This window comes from Podarcis vaucheri (genome assembly GCF_965113315.1).
Source record: "Podarcis vaucheri genome assembly, chromosome: 10".
Lineage (NCBI taxonomy): Eukaryota > Metazoa > Chordata > Lepidosauria > Squamata > Lacertidae > Podarcis > Podarcis vaucheri.
This window is the reverse complement of record NC_138748.1, coordinates 4,001,686-4,010,898: the sequence shown is the minus strand read 5'-3', so window position 1 is coordinate 4,010,898 and position 9,213 is coordinate 4,001,686. Positions and strand designations below refer to the sequence as shown.

General features: G+C 48.6%; 1 protein-coding gene across 1 annotated transcript in view; it reads left to right on the top strand.

Moving 5' to 3' along the window:
• Positions 1-1,054: 1,054 nt before the first annotated feature.
• FAM107B (family with sequence similarity 107 member B) overlaps positions 1,055-9,213 on the top strand; it is a 107,503-nt gene continuing 99,344 nt past the window's right edge. Inside the window, exon 1 of the mRNA XM_082240179.1 lies at positions 1,055-1,069. The gene's annotated coding sequence lies outside the window, so the exon portion shown is untranslated. The remainder of the gene's footprint in view (positions 1,070-9,213) is intronic.

The following is a 9,213-nucleotide window of genomic DNA, read 5'->3' as shown; positions in this document are numbered from 1 at the left end:
CAAAGAATTTGATGGGCGATTTTGCATCATTATTCCTTCCCACTTAAGCTTGGCACAAAAGATCTGAGCCTTATTCTTTCAACAGTTAAAGTCTAGAGTTCAGAAACTTATGCTGTGGTTGAAGTAACTTGTAGGCACCTGGTATGACTCTTATTGTGACCTAATAAGTGACTGCAAACACAAGGGGAGGGGAGGCTATTACACAAGGCGGCTTATTGCTCTAACGGCAGCTGCGCATGGAGAAGCCAAGGTGGAAGGCAGCCCAGGATGTCCTCCTTGCTGGTCCTGTCTGCAGTCCCAGTAGCTGGCCACATGGTCATACACTGCGCCACCCAGGAAAAGCTCTGCTTCAACCCTGAATGCTCAAAATCCCCACAAAAGAGTTCTCCCACTCTTCCTCACAGGGAGGGTTGATAAGCAACACCATTTAATGTTCTCCAGATGAGCCTGTCCGATGAGACACAGTGGGTGGCCTGCTGCAGACGCATACTTACTAAATGTTACTTAAAATGTTACTTTGGAACATTTTAAGCATTTGTGCCAATGGTTTATGCCTCAGAAATACCATGCAATTTCACTGGGCTTCCTCCAAGTATAACCAAGGGCTCCATCCTGCCCCGAGGGGCTTACAATCTTTAATTTGACACAGGGAGGGAACAGAGGAAGGTTGAGGCCCGGGGTGTATCCTAAGTCCTCCTGTGAGACATCAGCCAGGGTCTGTGAGTTTAGACTTTGGGATTCCCGGACATTTCCCATCTGTAACCTCTTCCTCTCTTTTTGCAGTAGGGTAATGAAGGTGATTCTATTAGAATTCCCAAGTGAATGTCCAGCAGGGAGGGAGGGGGAAGAGAGAGAGTGGAATTCTGGTGGAGACTGAAGGTTGGAGGAGGCTTGGAAAGGGAGAGTGAATGTTGGGGGGAGGCCGTTGAGAGTCAGTTGAGAGCGGTGGGTCCTAGAAGGGGGGCACTTGGTGGGGGACCTGAAGCTGGGCTGGGCAGCTCTTCAGGATCAGTAGTCCAGTCATAGGATCAAGTGTGCCCATCAGTGATCATGCGAGGGAACTCTGAAGGTAGGAGGAGCTCTGAGGCCCAGAGGAGATGAGTGGCATAGCATTATTATTATTATTATTATTATTATTATTATTATTAGCATCATCCACCACAGGTGCATGTGTCTTGGCTCCCTGGCTTGATTTGTCCACAGCTGTTGACAGCTTGGCAGGTCCTCAGCTGTGGTCCCCATATGATATTTTCCGTTGTTAATAACGGGTTGCTTACAAGGTTGAACCATATGGTCTTTCCATGTCTCTATTCTCTTTACTCTAAGGCTGCATTCACGTCACACCTTGAAATCACGGGGTCATTCCATTAAAATGGCAACATACACACTCATTGATCCTAAATATGTTCTAGATCTTTTTAAAGGGAATGTCCCAAAGTTTCAGGATCTTGCCCCTGTGTGGAATGGGTTTTAACAGGAAGGAGAGGATACATTAATTGAAATTTATCTCTCCAGATACCCACAAATGTGAGCTAAACAGCGTTTTAAAATCCCCTCCTTAGCAGCAAAACCAAAAGCTTAGGAGCTAGGCTGCGAAATCTTGTTTGGAGCAAGTCCACTTCAGAAAGACCACTTCAGAAAGAATCGGGCAGCAAGCTGAGAAGCTTAAAAATAAGTCTTATTTTATTATCATGCATTGATTCACAGCAACAGTAGCAGTAAAAACTATGCAGGCAAAATACTGTTCTGGATTTGCAGGATACACCCCTAAACCTGGAGATTAATAAATGGTAGGGGTTTGAGGATTTGAAGTATTGCAGGGAAGATTGGAAGTCAGTGGGAAAGTGCAGGCTCCAGTTTCTTTCCAAGCCAGGGTCTCACCTGGGATAGAGAGAGGAACATGCCAAAAGGGGTTGATGGCCCATTGGAGAGCCAGGGAGAGAGGCCTTGGACTCCAGGGCTGCCCTGCTGTGGAGAACAAGCCCCTCTTGACAGGACCCTGCTGTCAGATGCAGATTCCCTCCATGCAGACGGAAAGTGGCAATAGGAGAATAAAGCATATTTCTTGGAGCTCCGACCGTCTCTGTGTCTCCGGTCTCCCGAGGAACACGGACCCTGGGTGAGTGCCTGGACCCTCCAGTGTTGGTTATGTAAATGTCAGTTTTGGTACAAAAGTTGGGGGTGACGAACTGACATTTACATAACCAAGGCCAGGCACATGCGAAAGAGGTATGTCTGCATCCCACACGGGTCCAAGAGAGAGGGAAACAGAAAGTGCAATACAGTGGTACTTAATTCATTCTGGAGGTCCGTTCTTAACCTGAAACTATTCTTAACCTGAAGCACCACTTTAGCTAATGGGGCCTCCTGCTGCCACTGCGCCGCCGGAACACGATTTCTGTTCTCAACCTGAAGCAAAGTTCTTAACCTGAAGCACTATTTCTGGGTTAGCAGAGTCTGTAACCTGAAGTGTATGTAACCTGAAGCGTATGTAACCCAAGGTACCACTGTATACTCTTTTCTCTCCAGGAGAGCGGACCTCGCACAGAGCCCTCTCTGCCAATTGCATTTCTAAGGTCCAAGCCCCGGCCTGTCAGCAATGCTGCTCTGGGGACTTAGCCCCTTTGCAAGCTGCAGGAGCCCCCAATGGATGGTGTGTACACACCTTTGGTTTTAAGGGAAAGGCGCCTGGCGGGCTTCATCTTGCACAGGGCAGGAGCGTAGCGAGATTTATTTTGCGTTATTTCTTTGCACCATCGCTGCATGTGCCCCTTGAGAAGAGGTTCCTGCCCCGAGGGGGCTTACAATCTTTAATTTGACACAGGGAGGGAACAGAGGAAGGTGGAGGTCCAGGGTGTATCCTGAGTCCTGCTGCGAGACATAAGCCAGAGTCTGTGAGTTTAGACTTTGGGATTTCTGGACATTTCTTATCTGTATCTTCTTCCTCTGCTTTTATTTTCCTTTCTGTCTCCTAGCTCCGAAGACAGGTAGGCCGCAGAGGCTCTTGTGGCTCTGCGAAATGAAAGAAGGGGCGGGCGCCACGTGTAAAAATGGTATTTTGGAAGTTGTGGAATCCATTCCCCTCATGTGCCAGTCGGTCGTGGCACCAACCTGAGCGAATCAGGTCTGGGGTGGGGGGAGCAGGCCAGTCTCGCCCCAGCCCCTCGTCCCCCTCCTTTTGAGCCAGGGGTCAGGCCGCCGTGTGCCCAGGCAGGAGCAGCGAGCGCCACCAGCCAGTGGTGACGTGGGCATGGCCAGCAGGGCAGGGGTGCTGCTGCCCCCCCCCCACTTTCCAGGGATAGGTCTGCACTTTCCCGGTCTGTGTCTGAGTGCTGTTTTTTCCACCTCCCTTCCTTCCTCAGGAAAACCTCTCTTTAACCCTGAATCAGAACAAATGGCAATTCTGCTTTCCACAGATTGCTGTTTGATCCAATTCAGCAGTAAAGAGAGGATTTTCATGGTGAAAGCAGCAGGACCAGCCCCCCCCAAGCACTTGGACCTGTGCCTAGAAATGCAGAGCAAAGTTTAAGTGTGGATGAGGCCCAAGATTGCACTCCTAGCCCTGTCTACTCCCTTCAATAAATCCCACTGAATTATCCCAGGTAGGCGGGATTAGGATTACAACCTAAACTGGGATCCAGTCCTATAGCTGCAACCCCATGCTCACTGATCTTGGAGTAATCTCCACTGAAATCTGTGGGACTTAATTTTGTGCAGGTAAGTATATGAGTGCCCTGTAAGTTACTTTTGTGTCTATATGCATAGGATTGCCTATGTAAACATTGCCATGTTTGGTTTTCAGGCTTACAGGAAGCTGCTCAGAGAACCTTCATTTTTTGGGTGGTTTGTAAATATTGTAGATCAATCAATCAATCAATCAATCAATAATAAACATCAAATATCATAAGAAAAATGCTGTTACATGTCAGCTGTCGAATACGGGTGGCACTTTCCCTAACGTTTGACAGACCACTTAGTATCTAACAATATTTGACAGGTAAGGAGAAATGATCATTAGTACTTGACAGTCGCCAGCTCCTTAGGAGATTTCACACGTGAAGTCTGCCAGAATTAAAGGAGTCACGAAATGCCAACCAATTCAGAGTTTTTTGTAGCTGGCCACCAGGTGGCTCTCAGCCCCTGCTCCCCACCTCCGTTATAGCACTGAGAGTTGTTATTTTGCCACAGCCTGACATCGGGAGTCCTGGCAACCGCAGTCTTTGCAGCTGAAGCTGTGTGGCCACTGCTCCCCTTGCAGGTTCCCTTGGCTCCCAGGCATTTTTTAAGCATATCATCCCCTGGGAACTTGTGAAGGAACTGAACTTCCGTATTTGGGGTGTGTGCCTTGCCTTCTTTCTGTTACACCTACAAGACACTTCACTGGAGTTGGAAAAGGTCACTGCCGCCCTTGCAGCAGGGAACCCCACCAAATTAATTCCAAACTCTGCAAAAGCTTCCAGGTTTCCCCGTCTTCAGCATCCCCCCCCCCCATTGCTGAGGGGCACCCTGAGGTCCTGGCGTGGGCCCCTCAGCCCTTTAGAGGAGCAAGACCTGAGTTCAAAGTTTTGCATTTGAAATGTGGATCCGCTTCTTTGCTTTAAATGTCTCATCCAAAGGTTAGGATGGCCAGATGGAATCGTTCACCCAGCGTGGTCCAGGACAAGGGCACGTGGAGGATGGAGAACGGCAATTGCCACTTCCTTTCTGGTTTATGTCACAGCAAAAGGATAGCAAGTGAATAGGGAATGTACATTTTCCTCACGTTGACTTTGCTCAAGTATTCTGCCATGCTAATCCAGATGGAATAATTATGGAGGAATGGATAGAACAGGCACAACTGCCTCCCCCCCCCCCAATGTGAAATCAAGGAGAAAAAATCTTAGTGGCAACATCTTATTTCCATAATCTGGCAGCACGTTGGCCTAGCTGCCTCACGTGAGCACTGGGGGAAGGCACAGTTAATGGGTAAGTTAGTGGAGAATTCCCTCCGTGTCATCAATCATTTCTTTTCTTGCTTTCATTCCATGCCTGAAGCAGTGTCCAGGCTGGTGGATGAGGTGTGGGTGGAAGTCCCCAGCTAAAAAAAAAAAAAAAGATATGTGAAAATGACACACATTTCCTTCCTTAACATCACATCACACTTTCCACTCCCAAACATTTATCACTTGGGTATTATCAGTGGGTTAATAATGTATTTTCTTACATTCCTTACTCATTTTTAGTATCATCATGGTCATGTTTCATGAGCAGGGTGTGCCATTTTAGCAGGCAAAACTTAATTTTTGCAAATTTCTTCAGCGAGGGGTCTTAAGAAGATGCTTATGGACGTGAGGAATTCAAACATGCTGTTATTTTTGTGACTAGACAACATTTAGCTTAGTAAGCCTATGACTGATGAAGAAACACATGAACTACTTTCATAAAACCAAATATTTTAAATTTTATCTTCTGAAAATGTTAAAGGTAAAGGTACCCCTGCCCGTACGGGCCAGTCTTGACAGACTCTAGGGTTGTGCGCTCATCTCATTCTAGAGGCCGGGAGCCAGCACTGTCCGCAGACACTTCTGGGTCACGTGGCCAGTGTGACGAAGCTGCTTTGGCGAGCCAGCACCAGCGCAGCACACGGAAACTCCGTTTACCTTCCCACTATAAAGCGATACCTATTTATCTACTTGCACTTAAGGGGGCTTTCGAACTGCTATTTAGGCAGGAGCTGGGACCGAACGACGGGAGCTCACCCCGCCGCGGGGATTCGAACCGCCGACCATGCGATCGGCAAGCCCTAGGCGCTGAGGTTTTACCCACAGTGCCACCCGCGTCCCTTTCTGAAAATGTTAGGAAATACTAAATAATAATACTGATATTTATATATAATATAACCACAAGTACATGGCAATCAATTTTTATTTCTGTGCAATTTTACACACATCTTACTTACCAAGAAAAACTGAATTATATTAATTTAACCAAAATACCTTTTGAATTCCCAAGCCATGTTACAGCTTTTTAACACCCCTCATTTTTTGAATAGGAAAGTTGAACAATTCAGCGTGCCCTATGACTTGGTGTGATTTGAAAATGTTGTGTAACCAGTGCCCCCCCCAACCCAATCCATATAAAGTGTGTTAGACTGAATATGACCTCCAGTTAGCCATTCTATACTTCTCCTGTTGGTTTCAGTGGGACTGAAGTGGAGCTGAACGCTTTTCCTGGGTTGGGGCCAGACTCATTGCGGGGGAGTGTTTGTCCGTTGTTTGTTTGATAACTGCTGGTCTTCCTTGACTGCTCACTTGGTGCTTTCCAGCGTCCGTCAGTTTCTAGCATGCCTAGTAGTGGCAGGAGATGAACGGTCTCATTGCCCTTGCCGACATGCTGCTTCTTGTCCCGCGCTCTTGGAGAGGATCAGGCCACGAAGGGAACCTTGGAACTGGGCCTGTGCTGTCTTCCAAACCACTTGCCCTGGGTCTGGCCCTCGTGACCTGCTGGCCCTCATGTCCCAGGAATAAGCCTCGTGACCCTGGGCAGCAAACTCCCAAGAACAGCTCGGATCGGGTGAAGCCACATGGAAGAAAGATTCAGGAGTCTTTGGAATGTGCGGCAGGCTGCTCAGGTTTCTGCCGGGAAAAGTGGGCCAACTTGGCTAAAGGCTGTCGGTATGTTTTCGCCTGCCAAACATGCCTGCAAGCCTTTGGCTTCAGGTGTACAGTGAGCCACACCTCATTGCCATGGCTACACAGGAAAAAGTGAAATGATAGTCTCTGTTGATCTGCCAGAGCAATGTTTCCCAAGGGGGAGGGGCATACCGTCCCCTGGGGGACCCAGGATAGTTCAAGAGGGCAGCAGGTGAAAAATGTGTAAACGGGGGGGGGGGGGGGTCACAGCACAAGGCTAGGGGGGCACAGAGGGAAGTGAGAAGGGGGAATCCTGAATAGCTGGCTCTCCACTTGCCAATCCCAAGTGGATAAGGGAGCGTTCCTTTTTTCCACATGTATTTTCTTGGAGCAGTCCTGGTTTCTTTCCAGCAGGAGATGGTGATTGCTGAGGATCCCCTTTTGACCAGTAGAGCCTGCAATCCAGAACCCCCAGGTCAGGTAAGCGCAGTGATGGGGTGGCAATGGGTAGGGCTGGGCGAGCCAGAGCTGCTGGGCCCGGGGGCAGCCTGGGCCTGACTCCGCAGGGTGCAATCCACCCCAGCGCCTAGTGGATCAGGGCCTTTGGATATTGTCCATAGCATCAGCCCGGCTCTGAAAGGCATGGGGTGAAATCCACTCCAGCGCCTAGTCAAGTGGGGTCGTCTGGTTAGGGGGCAGGCTTTTGTTGGGGAGGACAGAACCTCGGATTTGTATTGATTTATACTTATTGGAGAAGCAGCTGCCCACCTTGGCGACACCCATTGGGGTGGCCACAGGAAGGAAACAAGGTTGGAAGGGGGCCATGGTCAGAAAAAGGGTTGGGAAACACTGTCCCAGAGGTCTGAATTCATCCTGGGAGTGTTTGTAATGGGTTGGATCCAACATTGCCGTCTTCCGCTGGTGCAATGGAGCGTCCCCTCCCTATCTTCTCTTTGTGTGCCCCTCCCCAATCTGCTCCAGAGGTCAGGGAAATGCTCAGAAGAGATTTGGGAGGGGTCACGGGGAGGGGAGAGGGAGGTGACTTCATCTGATGTAGGGGAGTCTGGCAAGGACAAGATGGAGTGGCCTGGAGAGGGTCCTTTCAGCCCTGCGCCTGAGGCTCCCACTCCTGATTTAAAGATTCTCTGGTCACTGTAGAGCTGGAAAAGCTCTCCTGGGAATGTTTGTGGGCTCTGCCAGTTTGGGGCGGGAGTGGGTGAATGGTGCCTGGCTGAGTATCAGCCAGTTCCTTCTATTGAGGAAGGGAGGTCTGGATTAGCTGTGAGTGTGACACATTCCTTCAGATGATGCCAGGGTGGAGGGCAGACAACAGTGGACTCTCACAACTTCCTGGGAATGGAATTAATAGCCCTATAATTCAAGAGGCGAAGGTTTGGGCTTCGGTGAGACAAAGACTGACGCTAAGCTGGCGATGCATGAATTATCTTGGAAAAGGGGGGAGCCAACTTGGCAAGCTTGACCTGATGGGATGCAGAAACCTCATATTGTCGTCCTGGTCTGTGGGCCAAGGAATGACGAAAAGCCAGAGCCTGGTGACTGCAGAGCAGAGTTGTCTGACCAATGCAAAGCTTTAGGCTGAATGGACTGTAGATGAATCTGAATGCAGCAGCTTGCAGTTTGGGCAACCAAATGCACATTTCCTTGACCGTATTTGATTGGCTGTTCTCTTCCACCCAAACACGCTCTTGTCTCATAATGTTGACTAATAACTAAATGACATGTCCCCTCACCAAAATATGGCTTTGTCTGTCTCTCCAGTTATCTCCCCCCTTAAATATTTTCCCGTTCCTTGAAAATGCTGTGAACAGATGGCATCATCTGCTTGCTGGCTGCCAGCAATCTCCATGCTGGATTTGCCCCAGCCTGGCTCTAGCCTTCTCTTTTCTCATTCTGATGCCTTCAGTGACATTTTCCTGGACAGATCTTGAGATAATTTCTCATTTTATCTGACCTATATTCAGTCCTTGATAGAGACAAGGCGAGAGGGGAGTTTCTGCTCCTAGGTCATTAAAAAGTCGTATACAGTGGTACCTCGCAAGACGAATACCTCGCAAGACGAAAAATGCGCAAGACGAAAGAGTTTTCCGTTTTTTGAGTCGTTCCGCAAGACGAATTTCCCTATGGGCTTGCTTCACAAGACGAAACGTCTTGCGAGTTCTTGCGAGTTTGTTTCCTTTTTCTTAAAGCCGCTAAGCCGTTAATAGCCGCTAAGCCGCTAATAGCTGTGCTTCGCAAGACGAAAAAACCGCAAGACGAAGAGACTCACGGAACGAATTAATTTCGTCTTGCGAGGCACCACTGTAGTTATTAATCTCCTTGACATCTGGTGGGAGGGTGTTCCACAGGGCTGGTGCCACTACCGAGAAGGCCCTCTGCCTGCTTCTCTGTAACCTCACTTCTCGCAGGGAGGGAACCACTGCTCCATATGCACTGAATTAAATAAAAACATGTCTGTAGGATAAAAACCAAACTTGCAGGTGTCTTTGCTTCTTTATATACTATGCATTCATGCCACATAGGTATGTTTATTGCAGCTACAATATGAAGACTCAGAAATGTGGAATTTAATAAGTACTTCGAA